This window comes from Labrus bergylta, chromosome 9 (assembly GCF_963930695.1).
Source record: "Labrus bergylta chromosome 9, fLabBer1.1, whole genome shotgun sequence".
NCBI classification, from domain to species: Eukaryota; Metazoa; Chordata; class Actinopteri; order Labriformes; family Labridae; genus Labrus; species Labrus bergylta.
Genome location: NC_089203.1, coordinates 1206614 through 1231890, shown reverse-complemented (window position 1 = coordinate 1231890; position 25277 = coordinate 1206614). Strand labels below are relative to the sequence as shown.

General features: G+C 43.4%; 1 pseudogene; it reads left to right on the top strand.

The window, feature by feature from the left end:
• Positions 1 to 5191: 5191 nt before the first annotated feature.
• On the top strand, positions 5192 to 5384 carry LOC114921152 (U1 spliceosomal RNA; annotated as a pseudogene).
• The last annotated feature ends 19893 nt before the right edge of the window (positions 5385 to 25277 follow it).

Below are 25277 nucleotides of genomic sequence, written 5' to 3'. Positions count from 1 at the left end.
TTTACACCACATGTCACACCCACCCATTCACACCCTTTAACACACTGATGGTAGTGATGATTGCTATGTAGTATCATCCATCAGAAGTAACTAATGCCATTCATACACTGCCACTGAAGCAGCAGGAGCAATTTGGGGTTAAGTGTCTTGCCCAAAGAAACATCGGACATGTTGCCCAGCTGGGGATTGGACCCTTGACCTTCCAGTTGAGAGGCGACAACTCTACCAACTGAGCCACAGCCGCCCACTAGACATGAACCACTGAGTAACCACTGGGATAATCAGGCTCAGGAGCGGCATCCTATTCAGGTTTTTATGACAGGACTGATTATGACATAAAGTTTGCAAGTCGGGCACCTCGTTCTTTGCCGAGTTTCCGAGTTGTTGATCCGACTTGATTTTTCGTTTTAAAACTCGGAAAGTCGTAAGTCCGATGTGTCCGACACCCAGCTCAGCCAGCCATGCCCCTTCACTGCACCCTCACACCCCCAGAGAGAGGACAGAAAGAGGAGGGGGAAACACACAAAGTTACACTGAATGAAAAAATAAACACCAAAACAAACATCACCCTGACACCTGCTGCAGTTTAAAATCCAAACAAAAATTGATGCCACAGTATGAAGAATTTTCAGCTTCAGTATTTCCCTCCCAAAAAACAACTCTGAAGAACTGATTAATAAATCTGATTGGTCAACAGTCAGTGTGACAGTTGATCTTTTTGTGGCCGAGATGTCGTGCAGATCGAGTGTGAGAATCTGACGTCTTACCACAGATGAATAATGGAATATTTGCTTTGTCTTTGAGTTACTGACTGTAGAAAACCCCTCTCCTCCTTCACATGGTTCTTTGGGAATCCCCCCCCCCCCCCTTCTGACTCGGTTACCTGTATGGGCGGAGCTTCACCTGTGTCCCCTCTCTGAGAACAGTGCAGCTGGCTGCAGCATCTCTACTGCTGGTTTTGACGGTGAGCTTTAAAATGTTACTTTCTTTGTTTATGAAACGTAAGACGCACTTAAATGAGTTCATGCTCTATTTACTAATATACTGTTTATCTCTTTAATCCTGGATTTGCGCATGATTTAATGATGAGTATTAGCTTTGTTATGTCTGATTTATGACTTGGAATTTGATGTTGAGATTAATTGCTTTTGTTTTTATTTTTTATTATTTTATTTGAAAAGGGACAGTGTTCATTAATCAACATTAAGGTGTAAATGTACCCGAATTGGCCGAAAGGCTAATTTTCATCTGCAGTCCCCTTGCCAGATGTTATCTGGCATCATAGCATTAAATGTAACCCATTACATTATGTTCACCTCACAAGACAAACAAAACAAAAACAACAACAACAAGCACAGATATATACAAAACAACTTTGGGTAACAAGAACGAATGTCTCCGACATGATATAGTTAAAGTTACCAACAGTAGGTCCCTCCTCCTTTTGAGGGACTGCAAAACATTGAGTTGGACTTATTCCTTGACCTGATGTAGCCTCCTTAATCTCAAGTATTCTTCACTGAGTGAAGACTGATGAAGAGGTAAGATGAAGCATTACATGTCAACACACTGAAACATGAATCCAGTGAGTGACTTTCACTCTGCAGCGTGACTAAAGAAGAAGCCAGCGTGGACTGAAGGGTTAACACTAAATCTTCAGTTTCTACATCTGCACTGATTTCATTCTTTACCTTGCCTCCATCAGAACATGGTGGCTCTCTGTTTGTTTTATTCACAGTGACGCAGAGGCAGAGGCTCAGTGGAGTGTGTGTGTCTGCACTGTACTGTGTGTACTGTAGCCTCTGGATTACCTCCCTGCTGCTGCGGATCAACAGAAGATATACCCGCACTGTAAAGAAGCGTCCTGCGGGAAATCATGTCATCAGACTCACAAACTGTCAGTTTCTGGTCTTTCTCGGCTGTAAGCTGAAATCACCCATCTTCCTGCTGACAGAGTCTGCACATCGACCACAGAGACGCCTCAAACCCACAACAACCCAGAGGAGGAGAGAGGAAGACTTATTGAAACTGCACAATCAGATCTTTAAAGGGAGACAGAAAACTACATGTGCACGCCGCGGTCTGTCAGCGCCGCACACTACAGCGATGATAGCTTCCACTTTAGTCTGTGGCTCAGTTGGTAGAGTCAGCTGTCTCTCAAATGGATGGTTTGGGGTTCAATCCCAGCTCCTGCAACCACATGTCCAATGTGTCCTTGGACAAGACGCTTAACCCAGAATTGCTCCTGTTGCTTTTTCAGCGTATAGTGAATGTGTATGAATGGAAGAGTTAATACTTATGGTCTCTTTACTCAGCAGCCTCTACCATCAGTGTGTGAATGTGTATGAATGGGATGTGTTAATACTGATGGACTCTTTACACAACAGCCTCTACCATCAGTGTGTGAATGTGTATGAATGGACGAGTTAATGCCGATGGACTCTTTACTCAGCAGCCTCTACTATCAGCGTGTGAATGTATATGAATGGACGAGTTAATGTCGATGGACTCTTTACTCAGCAGCCTCTACCATCAGCGTGTGAATGTGTATGAATGGACGAGTTAATGCCGATGGACTCTTTACTCAGCAGCCTCTACCATCAGCGTGTGAATGTGTGTGAATGGACGAGTTAATGCTGATGGACTCTTTACACAGCAACCTCTACCATCAGCGTGTGAATGTGTATGAATGGACGAGTTAATGCCGATGGAATCTTTACACAGCAGCCTCTACCATCAGTGTGTGAATGTGTAGGTGTGACCTGTGGTGTAAAAGTGCTCAGAGTGGTCAGAAGACTAGAAAATAAATCTACAAGCTCAAGTCAATTTAACATTTAGTCAACGCTTGTATTTCCACAGCATGAACTGTAATTTGTCTCCTGAGCGTGCCAGCTGCACCGCTTTGATGGAGCCGGCTGCAAGCACGTGTCAAGCTGAGCAGATAGACCTGACAGGAAGTCAGACAAGGAAACCAAACTCCACCCACAATGCACTGCTGTTTGGTTCTCTTCTCTTGTTTGGTCCAAACAGCTCAGGTGTGAACCAACCCTAAATCATGTACCAGACTGTGAAAATGTTTATTTCTGCTGTAAAAGTTTATATTTTTTTAATGGGAGATAATAAATATTTTTTGACTTTTGCAGCCAGCCTCAAGTGGACACTCGAGGATCTACAGTTATTTAAACTAAGTCTCAAGTCTCAAGCTTTTCAGGACAAGTTGCAGTTCAAGTCACAAGTCATTGAGGGTGAGTCCAAGTCAGTCTCAAGTCCAAGTCAGTTATTGAGGGCAAGTCCAAGTCAAGTCACAAGTCATTGAGGGTGAGTCCAAGTCAGTCTCAAGTCATTGAGGGCAAGTCCAAGTCAGTCTCAAGTCATTGAGGGCGAGTCCAAGTCAAGTCACAAGTCATTGACGGTGAGTCCAAGTCAAGTCTAAAGTCTTTGAGGGCAAGTCCAAGTCAAGTCACAAGTCTTTGAGGGCGAGTCCAAGTCGAGTCTAAAGTCTTTGAGGGCGAGTCCAAGTCAAGTCACAAGTCATTGAGGGCGAGTTCAAGTCAAGTCACATGTCATTGAGGGCGAGTTCAAGTCGAATCAAAAGTCTTTGAGGGCGAGTCCAAGTCAAGTCACAAGTCACTGAGGGCGAGTCCAAGTCGAATCTCAAGTCTTTGAGGGCGAGTCCAAGTTGAGTCTAAAGTCTTTTAGGGCGTGTCCAAGTCGAGTCTAAAGTCTTTGAGGGCGAGTCCAAGTCAAGACTCAAGTCTTTGAGGGCGAGTCCAAGTCGAGTCACAAGTCTTTGAGGGCGAGTCCAAGTCGAGTCACAAGTCTTTGAGGGCGAGTCCAAGTCAAGACTCAAGTCTTTGAGGGTGAGTCCAAGTCAAGTCACAAGTCATTGAGGGTGAGTCCAAGTCAAGTCACAAGTCATTGAGGGCGAGTCCAAGTCAAGTCACAAGTCTTTGAGGGCGAGTCCAAGTCAAGTCACAAGTCATTGAGGTCGAGTACAAGTCGAGTTACAAGTCATTGACGGCAAGTCGAGTCCTAAGTATATGATTGCGATTCAAAGTCAGCTGCGGGTGATGTGTTCGTCATCGTGTCACCTGTAGAGTGTGGCATGATGGGATATAAAACTTCAGCTCGTAATGATGCAGGAATACAATATCAAAAGATTGGAAAAAAAAGCTAAAGGCCGGCAGTGTGGGCTGGCAGACTTTGAAAGAGAAGGCGGCGAGTCCAGAACATCGAGTACAATTCTAGTCTGAAGTCTTTGAGGGGCGAGTCTAAGTCAAGTGCTACTTGAGTCCGAGCCTCAAACTCTGCTACGTACATTTGTTTATTTTTCATTGTTGAACTTATTCCCTCATCTCAGTTTTCAGAAGATCCTCTAAAGATAATTTAAGTGATGTACCGTCACGTCCACTACAGACAGGAGTCATCCTTCACCTGAACTAAAAACACACGAGATCACATCTCAATAAACAACCCAATAAATGATATTCCTGCATGCTGTTTGGACTCTGCTGGTATTGATCTCAGTTTGATACACAATGAAAGCTGTTGATTAAAGGCTCTGACTGAAGAGCGGGCTGCAGGTGGAGCTCATCTTTAATGATACATTACACTGAAGATGTTTTTGAATCAAAGAGGATGTGACGACACATTCACATGATTCACTCATCAACGACCACCTTCTGATACAGGCGAGTATCTGCTGTCCATCTGAAGCCCGATGTCATCTTTATGTATGAATGTTAAATGTATAAATGAATCATCAGCCTCAAGAGGATGGAGGAAGGTGAAGAACACCTGGTTTCTTTGCGTTGACTTTTCACAATATAACAAAAGAAAAGAACCTACCGGTGAACAGAAAACATAATGAAACGAGTACAGAGATCACAGCAGTTCACGTGCATACAGTCTACGCTGGTGTGCCAGTCGCAGGATATGAACATCATCGCTCCCTCCTGCTCGCCGCTCGGTGAATTCCTGAAGCACTCTCACAGTACCTGGAGGGCTGGCAGGAAACATTTTCTAAATTTCTGTTCAGGAAGTTTTCAGGAGTGTTGTGAGAAAGCAACATAACTTATATCACTACAACCTGTACCACCTCGAGGTTATGTACACCGTGTCCGGGTTGGTCTCGCTATTCTGGTTTTGATTCTGATTCTGGATCTCCTTCATAGTGGAGATACTATGATACATACTTACCTGGCAGGGGAGATACCATGATCAAGAAGGTGGTTCATGGAGGTACCATGATCAAGAAGGTGGTTCACCCATGCGAGGCCTGGCCATTGCACTCCGGTGGGGCTGACCTATGCGAATTCCCCAAATGTGGGAATCTCGACTGCATAATTTGTGGTAGTGGGGGACTGCGTTCGCGCTCTCCCCTGATTTAGATTGATGACCAAGATGGCGGCGCGAGCGCACCGCGTCTCTCTCAGATTTGCAATTTTGCAGTTATTTTATTGTTAATTTCGGGTCTGTTCGCACGGAACAGCCTCGCCTTAACATCCTACACCCGACAGGAACTTTTGGATATCGGAATACACCTCCCTGACGATTTAATCAACAATCTTCGACTCATCCCTGAGATCGCCAAAACACCCGAGGCTACGCACTCTACCCGGCCGGGCGGAAGTGCTCGCAGGCGGCGTCGAGACCGTAAACAAAGGCGGGGGAAGCGCGGAGGTATAAGGGCTAAGCTAAAGCTAACACCGCACCGTCTCCCGTTACCCAGCATTTTCCTCGCTAATGTGCGGTCTTTGGTGAACAAAATGGACGAGTTACGACTTCGCATCATCCACAGCAAGAGAATTATGGACTGTAATGTCATGATCTTCACGGAAACATGGCTAAACAACGGAGTACCGGACGATGCTATCAAGCTAGCCGGTCGCCACACACACCGAGCAGACAGAACAGCAGAGGACTCCGGTAAGACCAGAGGAGGAGGGCTGTGCATTTATATTAACAAAGCTTGGTGTACAGACTCTGTCATTATTGGGAGACACTGCTCAGCTAACATTGAGTTTCTCATGGTTAAATGTAGACCTTTCTATCAGCCAAGGGAGCTCAGCTCCACCATTGTAACTGCAGCCTACATCCCCCCTGATGCCGATGCAAAAGCTGCTATGAAGGAACTTTACACCGCTATCAGTAAACAACAGACTGCTCACCCGGAGGCTGCATTTATAGTTGCAGGTGATTTTAATCACTCAAACTTAAAGACAGTGCTCCCTAAATTTCACCAGCATGTTTCCTGCAATACAAGAGGAAACAAAACTCTGGACCATGTTTACACAAACATCGCAGGAGCCTACACCACGACCCCCCTCCCCCACCTGGGACAGTCAGACCATCTTTCTTTGTTCCTCATCCCCAAGTACTCCCCACTCATCCAACGTGTGAAGCCATCAGTGACAACTATTAAAGTGTGGCCAGCGGGGACAGACTCTGTACTTCAGGACAAGTTCCATCACACAGACTGGAGTATGTTTGCTTCGCAGGCTACCTTGGGCTCTCACACAGACATTGACACCTACACTTCTTCTGTGCTGGATTATATCAACACCACCATCGACAGTGTTACAACATGGAAGCAGATCACCACGTACCTAAATCAGAAGCCATGGATGAACAGGGAGGTGCGTCTCCTGCTGAAGGCCCGCAACACCGCCTTCAGATCAGATGATGCAATGGCCTACAGCGTATCCAGGGCAAACCTGAGGAGGGGCATCATCAAGGCCAAGCACTGCTACAAGCTGAAGGTTGAGGAACACTTCTCCAACTCCGACCCCAGACGCATGTGGCAGGCCATCCAGGCCATCAGTGACTATAAACCCAGAAACTCCACCCCAATAACCACAGATGTCTCCTTCCTGAACGAGCTAAATCACTTTTATGCTCGTTTCGATAGAGACAACAGGGAGCCACGACCAGACCTCCTGCAGACAACCAACCCCTCTCACTCACCTCCACAGACGTCCACGCTGCACTGAGCCGGATCAACGCTCGAAAGGCTGCTGGTCCAGACGGCACCCCCGGGCGCGTGCTTAGGGCATGTGCGGAGCAGCTCACTGGGGTTTTTACGGACATCTTCAACCTGTCCCTCGCCCAAGCAGCTGTGCCAGCATGCTTCAAAGCCACCTCCATTGTCCCAGTACTGAAACACTCCAGCCCGACAGGCCTGAACGGCTACCGCCCTGTGGCACTCACACCCATCATAATGAAGTGCTTTGAGCGACTGGTCCTAGCACACCTGAAAAACTGCCTCCCACCCACACTGGACCCATACCAGTTTGCCTACCGCAGCAACAGGAGTACAGAGGATGCAGTCTCCACTGCGCTGCACTCTGTGCTCACTCATCTGGACAATAACAACACATACGCACGAATGCTGTTTGTTGATTTTAGCTCAGCATTCAACTCTGTCATCCCCTCCAAGTTAAACACTAAACTCGGAGACCTGGGCTTCAACACCTCCCTCCGTCACTGGATAATGGACTTTCTGACCAACAGACCCCAGTATGTTAGGTCAGGACACACCTGCTCCACCACCATCACACTCAACACAGGCGTACCACAGGGCTGTGTGCTGAGCCCATTCCTCTACTCCCTCTTCACCCACGACTGCAGACCTGTACATGGATCCAACACCATCATCAAGTTTGCGGACGATACAGCGGTGATTGGCCTCATCAGCAACAACGATGACACGGCCTACAGGGAGGAGGTACAGCATCTGGCCGCCTGGTGTGCTGACAACAACCTGCTCCTCAACACCAGCAAGACGAAGGAGATCATCGTGGACTTCAGGAGAGAAAGAGGAAGCACGCACAACCCCATTCACATCAACGGGATGGCTGTTGAACGTGTCTCCAGCTTCAAGTTCCTGGGGACCCACATCACAGAGGACCTCTTCTGGTCCACTAACACCTCCAGTCTGGTTAAGAAGGCTCATCAACGCCTCTTTTTCCTGAGGACACTGAAGAGACACCACCTGTCTTCAGCTGTACTGATGAACTTCTACCGCTGTGTGATCGAGAGCATCCTGACCAGCAGTGTCTCAGTCTGGTACGGAAACTGCTCTGTCGCAGACCGTAAGGCGCTACAGCGGGTGGTAAAAACCGCCCAGCGCATCACAAGGTGTCCACTTCCTGCCATTGAGGATGTCCAAAGAACACGCTGTCTGCGGCGAGCTCATGGCATCCTTAAAGACTCCTCCCACCCTGCCCACAGACTGTTTACCCTCCTGCCCTCCGGCAGGCGCTTCAGAAGCCTCCGGACCAGAACCAGCAGACTGAGGAACAGCTTTTTCCCCAGAGCTGTTTCTCTACTGAACTCTACCCCCCGAACTCTGAACTCTGTCTCTCTCTCTCTCTCTCTCTCTCTCCCTCTCTCCGCACCCTGCTGACCCCCCTTTCCCCTACATATCACCTCACACCCATCATCGCCCCACAACTCCTCCTGGTCACACACACACATCTCTCATCCATCTGTATTATTGTATTATAGTATGTTCATATGCTGTAAACTAGTATAGCATGCTCACTGCATCTTAATCTGTATATTATTAGTATAGCATGCTCACTGCATCTTAATCTGTATATTATTAGTATAGCATGCTCACTGCATCTTAATCTGTATATTATTAGTATAGCATGCTCACTGCACCTTAATCTGTATATTATAATCCTAAAAACACACTTATTTTGTAACATTACTTATTTATAGCATTTATTTATATTTATTGCATCCCATTAATCCAGCCATCCAGATATACCTCATAATTCACTTTTTTTGTCTACATCTGTAAATTTTGCAATTACTGTACATAGCACAGAATTACTGTACACAGCACAGACTCTTGCACTCAATTACTGTACATAGCACAGACTTTTGCACTTTCTGCTTATTTGCACTTCTGGTGAGATGCCAAACCTCATTTCGTTACTCTATACTTGTATATGTGTAATGACAATAAAGTTGAATCTCATCTCATCTCATCTCATAGTGTGGCAGAGGGCATTTAGCTCGTTGGATTCTAGTGTCTGATCCGTACGTTCTTCCTCCACTTGTGAAGTAAATAAAAACCTTACCTGGATCATTTTGAAAGGTCATGAGTGATACGAGAATAAAGTGATTTATTTTGATGGCGTTACTCGATAAAGAAACCTGTCACAGTCAAAAGAAAGAGACGAGGCATTCTTCACACTTGTTCCTCTAATAGGATATCTGCATGTCCTCATTCCTCTGTGCTCTCCTGAAGATGTCTCTGTGTACTCACCTGTTTGTGTCAATGACCACCTTCTTTTCCCTTACCTCTGCCCCCACGAACACTGGACGTTGAAACCCCTCCCGTTTTCCACCAAGAACTCTGGACTAAAAACTCTGTACATTCAGTTTACTGCACATTGCACATACTGCACAAGTTCACTTTTCTTTAATTTTTTTTTTTTTTTTTTTACTACCTTTTGCACAATTTAGAATTTATTACTGTAAATATTATTTATCTTATTTTTACCTCATTTTATTTATCTATTTTTACCTTATCTTATTTTACCTTATTTTGGTTGTATTGCACCGCGGGACGGAGAGAAACGAAATTTCGATTCCACTGTATGCCTGGCATATTTTCAAATTGACAATAAAGTTGACTTTGACTTTGACTTTGACCGGTGTGATCGCTCCACCTGGCACGCTTTGGAGAGGTGTGCTCCGGCACGGTACACTTCATGCATGAGCACAAGCACGCAGGTACACAACGCTGACAGCCTTCATTATGGAGAAATCCATATCTTGTACTACAAGACACAATCTGTAGGAGCCTAAACTACAGGAAATATTAAATATTTGGAAAAGAGCGCCGGTGACATCAACAGTGTCTTTCTGACGCTCTCGAGTGGCCTGCTGCTTCAAACGCGCTCTACTTTTTGAAAAAGATGAATAAAGACGCAGGGTGGACACAGACCCTGAGAGTCTTAAATTTGTGTTGCAATGGATTGAAAACTTGTTTAAGGCATTCATCGTCTTCAGATGTGACAGGAAGTCTTTTCAAGGTGTCTTCAAAGTCGACGACTTTACTGCACAGTCAGCACTTCTGAACTCGATGGAGGAGCTCCCCAGGTCCCAACAAAAGACGAGTGTGAGGCGTCTCAGACTGCAGACTCTACAAACTGTTTGATTAAAGCGTGTCATGTTCTTTCATGTTTGAGTGATGCAGAAGTTGTGTGAGCTCGTGCTGGTTCACACTTTAAAGTGAAGTTTGAAGAAGAGGACTTACATGAAACTTGATCTCATATGAGCTGAGTCTGCACATGTCAAGCTGCAGGATATGTAAAGGATCTCCCCGTCTTGTCCTGATTCTGCTCCATCTTTCTTTCTTTCCCTCACTTAGAAACCAAAATGTTTCTCAAACTGTCCCCCCACCTGCGGTATTCCTCCACCTCTTTGTCTTTCTCTCTTTTTCTCTCCTGTGTCAGAGCTTCTTTTAAAATACTTTTCTCTCTCCCTCAGCCTTTGATATGTTCCCCCCGGCTCCTCTGTGGCCTCAGCTAAACTGTGTTTGGATCTGAGCGTCTGAATGGGGGATTGAAGTGTCTGGTTCTCTGAATGGTAATGTGCCTGCCACCTCTAATAGAAGTGGCACACAGCAGAGACGCAGATGGAAGGAGGGGATCAACCTGCCAGGTCAGTAAGTAAAGACAGAATTTCTCGCCGACGGTCTGATGAGGGAGTATGTAAAGGTTACAGAGCGCGCTGCCTTCCCACAAAGTGCTCTGAGTGTGGTGACACTGATTTTACTGCAGAGAGAGAGAGAAACCTAACCCTAACCCACTCAGCAATATCAGACTTATATAAAGACAGAAGAGTCTGTGAAGGTACCTCAGAAAGAAGTCGTCAACTTTAGTAGGTGAAGACATCTGTTCCTCCTTCATGCAGGACAGGAACAGATACAAATGTTCAAGATGAGAGGAGACCAGCTGATGACATTTAAAGCTCAATGTTTAGATCTTTTGCCTCGCTCCGCTGATCAGCTCCTCCGGGTGATGACGTCTCATATTCATTAAAACATTCGACGTGTTCGACCACACTATGAACCCAAACTGTCATCACAGTATATCACTCTTCTTCGTGTGTTTTGTTGTGTCTACTTGTTGTTTAATAGTGAATAGCGAGCTGTTTAGCAAACAGCTACGAGCAGATTACCTCCACCTGGCTTCGAGTGAGCGAGAGAGGAGAGAGAGAGAGAGAGAGAGAGAGAGAGAGAGAGAGAGAGAGAGACCGAGAGAGAGACAGAGAGAGAGAGAGAGAGTGTGGTAGGCGGTATGTTAGTATGCCCCTACTGGTCATGTGCATACTGCATCTTGCGTCTGTGTCATCGTCATTTTTGACACTCGCAGGGCCCTTGACCTAAAACTTGTTTCTGCAGACTCGAAGTCTCACAGGAAGAAAGAACTTTGACATTTCTAGTAATAATAAAGGGATACTTTTTGCATTAAGCTTTGTATCATTAGAAACCTGGTAGTAGTTTTGAATGGTCGTGCATCCAGCCCTCATTTTCCCCTGAGATTGGAAATCTTTGTATTTCTAAGTCTGAAAAGGAGCTTCCAGTGACGCAAAATGACCATTTTTGCGTCACTGGAAGCTGTTGCGGTTAGCGGGGCGAAACTACAATGCTAGTTCCTCATATTTTCGACCACTGAAGCTACAGACCAATCACAGATCAGTGGGTGGGAACTCACTCCCAGCATCCAAACTTAACGTCTGCCATATTGCTTGGAAGCTATGCTAACAGGCTCTACGTAGAAAGCTAATAATGGAGAAAAAATATAAATATAGCGGTGAGACGGCAGTGGCTTCTGCGGCCACTGCCCGCTAGCCGCCGCTGGGCGCCGCTAGAGTCCTGCCTGTCGGCAGCAACAGTCTCGCGGCTATATTGCTATATTGCTGGCCACCGCCAGACATAATGCCTGCCTGTCGGCAGCGGTGAGGACGAGGAGCCCGGGCCGGCTCAAGCTGGGGCGAACTGTAGTGACGGTAGTGTCGGTGCTCTCACTGTTTGCGTATTGACACAGACATAGGGTCTGTTTTCTGCCAGGAATTTCCAAGATCAATTCTGGAAGAAATCTCTGAATCAGTTGAGGAAACGGCCGTATGTGTTGAAGTAAATATGTCTGTAAATGTTTTTATTACTATATTTCTACTGCTATATTGTATATTTTGGAGAAACTGTATCAATCAAATTTCAGAGAGTTCAGATTAGAACGACTTTCAGTATCTGATATTTATCCAGATTCATCTTCATCAGAAAACAGATGACGGAATGAGAAGAGAAACAAATGGTTGAATCTTTGTTTATTAGCAGAGTCCAGTTTAAAGCTTTACAAACACACACACACACACACACAGTCTGGTCCTGCCTCCTTGATTTATTTGGACTTTCTGCTTCCTGCTTTCAGTTTCCAGCACAGCGTCACTTCAGTATGAAACCAATTTCTTGGTGCAGCGCCCCACGCATGATTAGCCGCTGCACTCGCCAAGACTGTCTGCCCCCTTAAATCATCAGCATACACACGGAGAGCGCTTAATGCAAATCAGTGCTCTGACCTACTTTTAGCTTTGTGCCCCTCCAGCACTTGGACCATTTAAATGTCCCTGTTTGGATATTTACAACAATCTCACAATTATTTATGAAGCGCAGATGAAAAGGCTCCATGTGTGAAGTTCAGTGATTCTGATCCAGCATCGAATTAAAGAGAGGGGGGGGGGGGGGAGGAGGAAGAGAAGGAAGGAGGAGGAGGAGAGGAGGAGGAAGAGAAGGGAGGAGGAGGAGGAGGAGTAATAGGTAAGAGAAGAGAGGAAGAGAAGGAGGGAAGAGAGGAGGAAGAGAAGTAGGGAGGAAGAGAAGGAGGAAAGAGAGTATCAAGGAGAGGAGGGAGGAATAGGGAGGAAGGGAAGGGAGGGGGAGTGAAGGAGAGGAGAAAAGGGAGGAAGAGAAGGAGGATAGAGGAGAGGAAGAAGGGAGGAGGAGGAAGAGGAGGAGGGGGAGGCTGAGAGAGGAGATTGCTTCATCAGGGTGCAGACTGTTTTTAATGCTAACAGACATTACTCTATATAAAATAAATAAAACCTTATGTTTGATAAATGAAATGATGCAGCAGTAATGAATTCTGACGCTCCATTAAAGTCTGAACGTGACCTTTTCACAGATTAAAAAATGATTACTGCAGAAATAAAAGTGAGGCGGAGCTGTGCCAGAATGAGCTGAACTCTTGCCAGTGCTGTGATTCATTACGGAGGAGAAATGATTAAAACAAACAAATATTTCTGAATATGTTGGCACAATAACCTTTTCAGTCATTTACAACGCTCACATCACTTTACTGCTCAGCGTGCTCAACTGGAAGAAGTTATAAAGACATGCAGCAGATTCACATCTTCACATCATCATCACAGGGCGCTCATGCAGCGCTTTTGTGAGCTTCATTCAGGAGCTCCAGAACACATAGGCAGCGCTTAGGTAAGGTAAATACATGAGGTGGACACAGTCCTTATGTAACTTGTGAGGGGACAAACTAAGGGGTCCAGAATGTTAGGAATGGATTCAGAATCCTGGAAAGGATTTGTTTTGCACAAAATCAACTCCTTGGTGGACAAACGGCCACGCCCACTTTTACATGTAAAAAATAGATTTATGTCTTTAGAAAGAATACTGCTCCCCATTGTCAAACGTCTCAGGGTACCACATCTGAGTTTTATTCAGAGTCTACATCAGTGGTTCCCAAAGTGGGGGTTGGGACTCCCTGGGTGGTCGTGAGACACTGAGAGGGGGATCTCAAGGAAAACAAATAAAAAATGTAGATTATTTAAAATTGCTTCTCTTTCCCATTATTGTGAAAAGTAGTTCAATTTAAGATACAACTATTTTCACAGTTTCAAGGCGAAATAAACCCAAAAGCACAACTTGGTTAAAAAAAACAGCTGTCTATACTTACAAAGAAAATACATGGATATAAATCCAGGCAGGCAAAAAGTTAAATGGGTAAGGCTGAGGCAAAACCGACATCCAAGCGAAGGTCAAAAGATCAGTAAACTTACAAGAGCTAGAAAGCTTTGTTAACACACTGAGACAATCTGGCAGAGGGTTGTGAAAGTGAACTGGTTAAACATGCTAGAAGCTAATCAGGCAACAGAGAACAGGTGTGTACAAACAAAACTTTTGAGCAGGTCTGCCATTTTTATTCTCTCTATAGGGGAGTGATGTCTATGGGGAAAACTCGGGGGGGGGGGGGGGGGGGGGCTCATTTCATTTAAAGAGACATACACACCAAAACGGAGCGTTCTGAAAGAGCTGGTTTATACATTGTCACAAACCTCCTCTGGTGCTTGATTCATGTTATATTTTGACCAAAGCACAGCACAGATGTTTCATTTAGACCACAGGGGACTCTTTGAAAAGGTGGAGAAGGGGGAATAATATGTCCTCTAAGTCTGACTCTAATTATATATGTACAGTACATAACAACACATTGATCCTTTTCTATCTTTTGTCATGTCACAATTTATTTTTAAGTTTTTTTTTCTGTATTCACATAATATTTGTTCATGATCATGCTTTTAGACTCGTACAGCTCAGTGCGTGTCTGAACATATGGAGCAGTGTTAGCAGCAGAGAGGTATATACAGTATAATCCAGTACAGTACAGCAGGACAGAGCTGCTCTCTGTGAGTCCCTCATCAGTGGACCTTCCTGCTGCAGCTCATCTGTAAACTGTGCTGAGACCACAAAAAGCCCTCTCACTGTTTAATGATCATTAACGCCATAAAGAGCGAGCTCAAACACAGGGCCAACAGATGGACTGCCCACCGATAAGAGGAATCTAATTTATTCTCCGCTCCATTTGACGGGCCCGGTCTCTGAGAGAGTAAGGACACCAGGACCAGTACCTCTGGGACTCCTGAGCTCAGATACTCCGATATTTTATTCCTTCTTCTCTGTTTTAATTAAACTCTCTCTTTTCCTTCCTGCCACTCAGGGAGTTGTTGGTTGCTCCAAATTTGCAGGTTAAACCAGGTGAATTGTCATTACTATTTAAACACAGCAGACATTAGACACTTCAACTGCCTACAGTTCTGCCATTCCGCTCATTAACAGGCAAATATATGCAGCAAGGTGCTCCAAAATCTGCTCACATCTCTAACATGAGCTGCAGGCTTTTCCTCTAACACTGTCAGGTCCAAAAACATGCAACCAAAGTTTAGTGAAGGGAACTCAGAAGTTTAACTCAGAGACTCTCCTGCTTTTGTCTGGTAAAAGGAGTTGACACATTAGCAAAGTTCACTGTCGCTGTGTCTCGTTTTTCAAAGGATCCAGTCTATACGTAGACTTTTGTAGACCTGAAATGAGACGGTCTGGTCTACAGAGGATTCCTCGTATGGACCAACCAGCTGTTCCCGCCCTTACTCTTTTGTTACTAAATGGTAAATGGCCCTGGAGCTTGTATATTTATTTTCTAGTCTCCTGACTACTCAAAGGGTTTTTACATCGCAGGTCACACCTACACATTCACACACTGATGGTAGAGGCTGCTGTGTGAAGAGTCCATCAGTATTAACTCATCCATTCATACACATTCACACACTGATGGTAGAGGCTGCTGAGTAAAGAGTCCATCAGTATTAACTCATCCATTCATACACATTCACACGCTGATGGTAGAGGCTGCTGAGTAAAGAGTCCATCTGTATTAACTCATCCATTCATACACATTCACACGCTGATGGTAGAGGCTGATGTGTAAAGAGTACATCAGAAGTAATTAAACCCATTCGCTCACATTCATACGCCGTAGACGAAGCAGTGGGAGCAACTTGGGGTTAAGTGTCTTGCCCAAAGACACATCGGACATGTAGCTGGGGATCAAATCCCCGACCTTCTGATTGAGAGACGACCGACTCTACCAACTGAGCATTCACATGAATCTTCCAAACAGTGTGTTCCATCCAGGGACAGCATCCTGAAAAATACACATAAATATGCAACCAGTATGAAAATGTCCACAAGAACTGCACAGTAAGTATTCACAAACTCCAATGTGCATAAAACATAAAGTACAGGTGCATGTGTAGGTACATGTGCATTTCAAATCCACAAACCTGTGCAGGGAAGTTTTAAAAAACAGTACAGCAGCTCAGGCTGGACAGGGGATCAGTGCAGGGAGGTTGTGGTTGTCATGGAAACCAATAAAAGATAAGTTTACATTCAGTGTTACGCAACAAAAAAAATATTTCGGTCTAAAGAACATTATAAGTGACTTTTACCACGCTAGAAACCCAAGCTTTAAAATTAGTAAGTTATTAATTATTTATTATTATTTATTAAGTTATTGTGTTGGTCCATTTCTTTCAGCTACAGTCTTCCTCTTTAATTCCTCTTCTGTTGTTGAGCAGTATATCTTAGAGGGATGCTGCCACCTGTTGATCAAAGTAAAAGTGTGAAATCATCTTCAGAATCAGAACCAGGCGATGACGATGTGACAGGAAGTTAAAGTTGTATGAAATGAGAATATTTGTGATTGAAGTTATTTGATGATAAAAAAAGATCAAAGCCACCCGAGTTTCTACAAAGCGAAGAAAAAGAGAGAGAGGAGGAGGGAGGGGCAGCAGTGAGTCCTGCCTCAGGTACTACAATGGGAAGAGACGACCATGACTGCTGCTAAACCACCTGAGATCAAAAAGTAATGATCATGAATGATTTAAAGTTTTCCTTTGGATCACATATCTCCAGAAACCTATAGGAAGAGTTTATGTTCAGAAAACTGACGTCTCTGTAAGCATCCACAATCACTCTGGTTTTATCTGAATTTAGAGATAGGGGGTTTCATTACATCCAGAGAAGAAGGCTCTTATGTGAGTTATTAGGAATGAACTTCATCTTTTACAGGAACAAACAGCAGCAACATGTGAAATATCAGGAGGGAAGAGCAGAGGACCGAGAGCAGAGCCCTGAGGTACTCCATTTGTCACATCAACAGTGTTTGATGAATTCCTGTTGTTAGAAGCAGCATAATATCATAAATTCAAAGTATTATCAGAATCACAATGACCCTGGGCCATATTGAGGGCCTGACCACCAACCTCAAAAAAGTCTGCAATTTTTATGTATGTGTATTTTGGGCCATTTTAAGGATTCAATTTTGGATGAACTCTTCCTAGGGATTTCTTTAATCAAGCTCACATTTTGGGTAAACCTAGAAGAGACCTATTAAAAGAGAGGTTATTAAAATATATGTCATTGCTCAAACGGCATGACTATGGTGGCTCCTCAAAGTTAGATGTTTTGTTTCCATTTTAATCACACCCAGGGTTGACAATATCTCCCTCAAATGTCTTGTCATCATGCAACAGGAAGTCGTTTTTGGAGATGCTTAAAATCCTTATAAAACCATTACACTTGGTACAAATTAAACAAAGTGAGACCATAGACTGTAAATATTACTGGACAAACCTTGATTGACATCACCCATCTGTTACGGAGGCATCAAATGAGTCTAATCGACGGGCGCATCCATATTAGAAATGCTGTCTCAGTGGGGTCTGAACCTAACTTCGGATGAACCTAGCAACAGCATTAAGGTGGGACCGGGCCGGACTTAACTCCGCCCCTTCAACTCGACGTTCCATTACACATCAGAGCTATCGGCTAGGCTGCTATCATCCCTTACTGCTTTCCTGCTCGTCCAGAGTTATCTCTATAAACAGTAAGTTAACATTTAACTTTTCTACAACACAGCTAAAACTAATTATCTTCAACCCAAATATTTAATTAAAGTCTTAAAACTACACCTTTTTTTTTAAATATACAATTATGGTTATTAGTTATTTGTCAGAGCAGTTACTAGACTTTGTACGGGTTAGCAGAGCAATACATTAGCAAAGTTTTATCATAAAATGGAAGAAACATTTTGAGGTTAATCTTTACAGTTAAATTCTCACATTGTGTTACAAATCATTACTTGGGTGTAATTACATGTTTAACTATAAGAAGTCTTTTTTTGTTTCGTTGTTGTTGAAAAAACTACTGTTAGACCATAGACTGTAAATAAATAATTGAGACATCCAGAAGAAATCAATATTACAATGCATACAGTTCATGTTACTGTTCTGACAAAAAGAGGAATGTCTGTGTCTTATATTTACTGATGTCAACAGCGATGTGGGTGAACATGACAATTGAAAAATAATTATTTAGTATTATAAGACATTTGTTTTCTATAGAACCCTGTGAAGTCATGGAGTCTGTGGACAGTGTCAGCTTCACACCAAAAACTTTAAGTATTAGAAAAAATAGTATTTAAGACTGGCATCTATTATTATGAGTTGCAGCTACCTTGTTCAATGTTATTCCTGCAGATGTGGCTAATAACAAAAAAACACCCTGAGCTGTCACATGTAGTTAACTGTACATTTTGTCTTGTCTGAGACATTAATTGAACACCTTTGTATTTCTCCTATAGACACAGTGTGGATTATTGGTGACTGGTCCGTCGAGGTGCCCAGAGAGCTGCAGAGACAGAGGAAGAAACCTGAGCCTCAACATCTACATTTGTTGGTTCTTCTGGGGTGGACTTCAGTTGTTTCTCTTCAACAGCTCGCTGCGAGGGAGGTCTCCCCCAGATGGCCTGAGTGATGACACCCACATTTTCCTGCATCGATGGCGGTCTCCATGCTTAAAATGCTGTCTCACCCTTACCTTCATTCAACCTAATGACAGGCTGAGAGCTGGAGCTGAGGCGGGTTTTAAGCCTCTTGACAAACCGTTACACCGCACCCGCCTGTCAATCAGGTCAGCTACACACCTTATTGTGAATAACTCTTATCCTTCATCAAATCAAAACTGATGAGTCATCAAAACATTCACCCCCATACAGTGTGTGTCGATAGAGACATGAGCTATCAGACCTGTTTGTTTTTTTGTATCAGGTACATATCTGCTGTAAAAACAGACTTTTTAGAATGTAGTATTTCAGATTAAATAAATGTGTCTATATAAATCCACTCCTTTGTCTCTACTTATGAGTATACATTTTAGATTTGAAATTACAAGACTTAAATGTGCATTAATGCTCAACTCAATAGCTAAGGGAAAGAGACTACTTTTACACAACTTTTTCTTCTTTTGACATTTTTTTTACCAAATACTAATGTAGTTGATTTCTGAAAATGGGATGGAACAGAGTCATTGCAAAAATATGCCCTTAAACAAGAAGCCCCATTCTTAAATCAAGATACATGGAGAGTAAATAAGATCAATAACTTGTGAATAAAAACACAGTTAAAAATGATTTAGAAATGTAGTCTTCCCAGATCAATATCACATAATATCAACTTCTCCCATCTAAACTGGACAAAGGGTTTTAAAATGGGAAGAAAATGGTTTGATTGCAAGTTGTTAGGAGGAGATCTATTTTTATTTGAACAGCTGAAGCATGAATACAGTCTTCCAAGGTGCAAACCCTCCTCTTCCTCCTCCTGAAGCCTGTGGAGCTCCTTCATGTACTGCTGTCTTATCTGCTGGCCATTTTCTCTCACCAGAACTCCGACTGTTGAAATGTCATTCTGAAGAAGCTCGAGCATATGACATGGATCCAGGAGAACATGGACTTTTAGTGAGGGGTCTTCAGGATGGCAAAGAAAGAGATAAAATAGCAGTTATTCATTAAATTATTTGTTTGTGCATTTTCTGTATTCATCTGTGTGTAAGAGCACATTTATAAATTCAACAGTGTACTACCCAGACAACAAAGGTACAGTATTCAGGTAATCAACATCTATTCAAAGTTAAGAAGATAAACCTTATTGTAATCATGCTATTTTCAGCTCTCTCACTCACTTGCACAATGATATTCCACATCAAATGGTCTCAGATTTTGTGAGGAAAAATTAGGCAGTTTATTATGGATAGTACTTCATCTTAACATGAAACAAATATAACCTGAATTATTTCAATCATTAACAGGTCCCAACTCTCTGTGCTTTAGTACAGAACATACAGTAGCTCATTTGTTATTAACATGAGCTCAATACATGGCTGTATTCTTCAAACTATTTGTTGTACTTATGGCTTTATATATTATTTTCATTCCATAAGTTATTTATATATTTTATATTTCTACTGCTACATTCTGTGTAAGAGCATCTGTAACGATGAAGAACTATATTAATAACCATATTTATTTTCCCAGATCCGCAAAGACTTGAAGTCAGAGACTTTTTTCTGAAACGGGTTCAAGTTGTGGTTTCTTTGAAAAAGGTTTGATTAGCCATTTTAATCAGTTCGCTCATGATGGAGAAATATATATATTTTTTTTTATCATTGCAGGGTCCAAAAATGGACAGAGATCTTAATTAAGTGTGCATTAAACAGGGTTGAGGATGCCAGCTTTGGGGTCATGGAGCATGCAGCCATGTGATGGGGCATTAATTGACCCTGTCAGAGGAGGACCCACAGGACTACCAGCGACTAGTTTGTACTGGGGCAAAGTACTGAAATACTCATTGATCTATTTAGAGCTTGCTTAAAGGCTTCCTCTGTTTAAATCTTTTATGGAAACCGTGTGAGTTCACTGCTATCACTTTAAAAGGGAAATTGCTTTTATGAGCATTATTATTATTTCCTGAGGCACAGGAATCTGCACACACACTTACCTACTCCAACAAGTCTTTTTCTATTATTTCAACGTTATTTTTGATTTCTGTATCTATATTTTCTTCTTAAAATCTGGTAGGGAACACTAGTCTCTCAACTCCCTCTCAGATGAAAGCCTTTCTTTAAAGTCACTGCGGTCGATCCCAAATTTAATTATAGCTGTCGGCCTGGCTGCAGTCTGCCAGTCAGCCATGAGGGAGAAAAAAGATAATTTAAAAGTTTGGAGCGTTTTTCAGGGTTAACTCCAATAATCTTCATAAAGAGTGTGAGCAGCCGCCTCTGGGTGGGAATTACAGACCACAAAAACTGAACTCGAACATAAAGAAATCTTTGCAGTGTTTAAGTCTTAAAAAGGTTGAAAGAAAAAGTTCTGAAGCTGTGACCTGATAACATGTCCACCCAAGAAGCATGACAGTCTGTTTGATAGGACAGCAGTCTGTCAGATAATGTATAACAGGAGAACGTTAAATTTAAACTGATAAATAACGTCTCATGCTATGTCAGTCTGAACTCAGAGAAAACCTCCATAAACCTGAGTGCTGACATGATTGGACAAAATTATATGAACCTAACATTTCTCTGAAAGCCACTACAACCCTTTTAATAAAAACTTTAGGTGGCTGTGGCTCAGTGGTGGTTCATCATGAATATTGGTGGATTATCAGTGTGGATTCTTGATGACAGCCAATCTGTTTCCTCCATCCTGCTCAGAATAAGCTGTCGATGTTTCCACTGAAAGTGAGAGATTTTCATTCAGAGTCCAGCTCCTGTTAGCTGCAGATTTCCTCAAATGAAGCCGCTCCGTGCCAGCAGAAGAGACAGCCTTCACATCTGTTATTACAAGTCTGCCTCTCCTCCCATCGTTACTGTTTGACCTTTGCAGATCACATTAAAACTGGGGAGGGGCAAGGGGACATTTTGAATCGGACCATAATTGCAGAGATGCATGCACAGTCATTTAGCGGGCCAGCCCTGGCCCAGGAGTGAGTCCATGTTGGCTCCATGTTACGGCTCTCTGGAAAATGAACGGCCAGCTTGGCTGGAGGAGCTGCAGTGCTGCCAATGGGCAGTTAGAGTCCCGCGGTGCAGGACAGACGGTGCTGACTGATACACAACCCAGCAGCCAAGAAAGAGAGATGGAGTGATAGAGAGAGCCAGGACGGAGAGACGGAGGCTGAAAGGACCAAACGGTGCAGGAGGAGGGACAGTAGTACTGGAAAAAGGTCTCGGTCTCAAGACCAGCCTCAAGACCACTGTTTGGAGGTCTCGATCTTGTCTTGAAATCTAAAGTATTTATACCTGGCCTTCTCAAACTGGCTTCTCCAGATTTTAAATCACGACCGGTCAAGACCACCACTGATAGGTTATTTTTCCATGTCATCACAGTGATTAGAAGGAAAATGCCTCTTTCTAAAACAACAAATAACTTCAATAATAATTTGTGATGATGATTTTTCACTGATATTGTCTCGGTCTCGGTCTCGGTCTCGCGCTGCCTTGGTCTGGGTCTTGACTCAGTCTCGATCCCTAAATGGAGGAGGATGTGGTAATGAGTTGAATCAAGCCCCAACCTCTGGTGTTAAAAAGTGAAGCAGTTCCTCGAGTGCCCACTTGAGCAGAAATCCCTTTTAGGTCAGATTTTAAAAATGTTAATTTTTATATCAGAAGTAAACAAGTTTACAGTCTGGTTCAATGAACGGTTACAAACTGTACAGGGGGGATCTGTAAGTATTTGTATAAAACTTGTTTTGACATTATTTAAGCTTAAAGTTATTAATAAATGTACATAATTAGTGTTTCGGAGCTGTTTGTCAGGAGCCTAACCCAGAACCGCATTAATTATAGATTACACTCGCGACAGCTCGAGATAATATGATGAATGTTGTATAAAACTGTATAAACACACCAACAAACACATCAGGTCATTGTTCTTAATCGTCAAAACTGAGTGTTTTTTTCTGAAAATAAACCGGATCTGCTCTGTGGTAAATTCACATCCATGCCCCATGCTCTGGCAAAAACAGAAATTAGGCTTTGAAGGTCCCACATTATGCTTTTTCTGGTTTTATATGCTCTTTAGTGTGTTTTCCAAGTGTCCTGTGCATGTTTAGGTACAGGAAACGCGGCTTCTCCTACCTCCTCCTGTTAGCTGTAGCATTAGCCGCATGTAATGCTCGGTTCTAGCCCCCCCTCGATAAAGATTTGTCAGTGCGGCGTCATTGTAAGTGTGAGATCACTGATCTAAGTCCATTGGCTCGTTGTGGCAAGCCCTGCAGCTCATGTTGAAATTTCTGAGACGCGTGCTGAGCAACTGACCAATAACGACAGAGTGGATCGGCGGACCAATCAGAGAAGACTTGGCCCACGTGGGGTCTAACAGGGGGAGCAGTACATGAAAACAGACACTCGAACTTTAGCTATTGTGAACGTACAAAAGTAGGTACATAGATTAAACATACGAACCCCAAAAAGGGCAGAATATGGGCTCTTTAAGTCTCAGCTCCAACTTTTTTGTCTGTTTCTAGACAGAGTCAGCATTTATATTGGAATATGTACAGTACATCATGCATAAAACATTCGGGCGACCGCCATCGTTGGGCTTTATAACGCCTCTTGGGTGACGTCTCTGAGACTACGTTTATGTTTAACACCGTCTGAGAGCTGAACGAAGGAAAGACGGTACAGCAGGTTTTAATACACACACACTCACAGCGTCTCTTCGTGCTGGAGTCCCTCAGGGGCTCAATCTGGGAACCCATCAGTTATCATTGTCTGAGAGACGATATATGCCTCCGGGAACTGATGCGAATTTCTCGACATCCAGACAACACGTCGTTTTCCATGAGGCGCTAACATTTGTGTGTGTGTGTTTTGTGTGTTTAGTGTGTCTCTCAATAGAGGCAGACAGGCATGGGAGGTGAGCTCGAAGGCAGACACTCGTATTCATCGATCCCGGATGGTGTTGATGTCTCCGATAAATAAATAATAAAATCCCAGGACATTTTTGAGTTTATTACGTTTGACATCGGAGGTAAATTAATTAGTGTTTATTTTTTTGACACGTTATTTATTCTGATCCGTTATATATTTTTTCTGACTTTTGAAAGTCTGCTAAAATGTGTGAACACTGAGGTGGCTCTAATTATTCAAAGGCACATCTTGTTTCCAGGCAACATGTGACGCCATGACAGTGTGTCCCATTCCTCATTTTTTAAACCATCTTGAGCCCTCGTGGACTCACGCACCGCAGGCCTGACTCCATTAGAGCCGGCGAGGGTTCAGTGTTCAGAAAACAAGCTGCTGCTGAGGAGTCCTTAAACCCTGGTCTCTGACTGACAGGCCCTGCCAGCTCACATCTCAGCAGCTCCTAAAAGAAGAGTGAGGAGGAGGTGAGGTGAAGAGGATGTGTTGGGATGTGGGGAGAGAGGGGTGTAGCTGGCTGGATGGAGAAGAGAGGAGTGGGAGGAGAAGGTGCTGCAGGCTGGGATTTGCAGGAAGAACACCAAGAAGAGTCCATCCTTCTCCCGACGCTTGTGTCTCTGCTGTGCTCATCGGCTGGCAGCAGGAGGAGAGTTTCTGTGCAAACCATGAGAGACTGCAGGAAATATAAATCAAATCTGAATATTTACATATACTCGCTTTGAAATACACGGAGAACAACCAACACAGAATCCTTCAACGCCCACACAGCTGACAGGGAGTGTTGGCCTCATTTTTTCTGCTGCCTTCAAAAGAAAATTGCCCTTTAAAGATATTTTACTGCATTTTAATTTGAAACTTGCTTTGAAATCACACTGTTGTTTGTTTGCAGCACAGCGGTGGACAGTGATCGAGACGTGTGACCATGTCAGATAAAGACCCCAAACACAAACAGCTGACCGGAAAGAAAAATGATCTTGCATGCATCATTATTTTTTAATTAAAGCGTATTTTCCAAGTTACAACTACTATGTCCTTCATGTGAAGTCTCCAGGTCAGGGAGGCAGGACATGATGGGAAAAAGACGCTGTGGAAATCCCAAAATTGTGGACAGAGAGCAACATGATTATGACAAAATAAGTGCTACATTTAACTTTATGTATTCACTCATGAGGAAAAAGGATGAATTTCTACATTTCATGCACAAAGATCGAACCAGTTTCTGTGCAGGAACGATCGGGGTGAAAAATGTGGCTGTTTGCGTTCACACATGCAGCTCACCCTGAAAACTTCCAGGTTTTTTTTTTTTTGCCAAAAGAACAACTGTATTCAGAGGAAAGGGAGATAGCACAAGATGAAATAACCAACAAACAACCTATGTGATTTATGAACATGATGTTTGAAAGAATGTTCAGCAGGGACACAAAGAACGAGCAACACATGTTTGCAAAGTGACTTCTTTCACTAAATGAAAACACGGGTTGTCTAATCGTAGACAACAGACCAACCTTTTACTTAAGGGGTAAGGGGAGCTTGGGTACCCTGACAAGGACACGTGCTCCCTTGAAAGCCTCATGAGACGTTTAGGGAGAGCTCTATAGATGACTGTCCAGGTTTTATTTTAGGTTATATTTTTTTTCATTATATTAAGGTT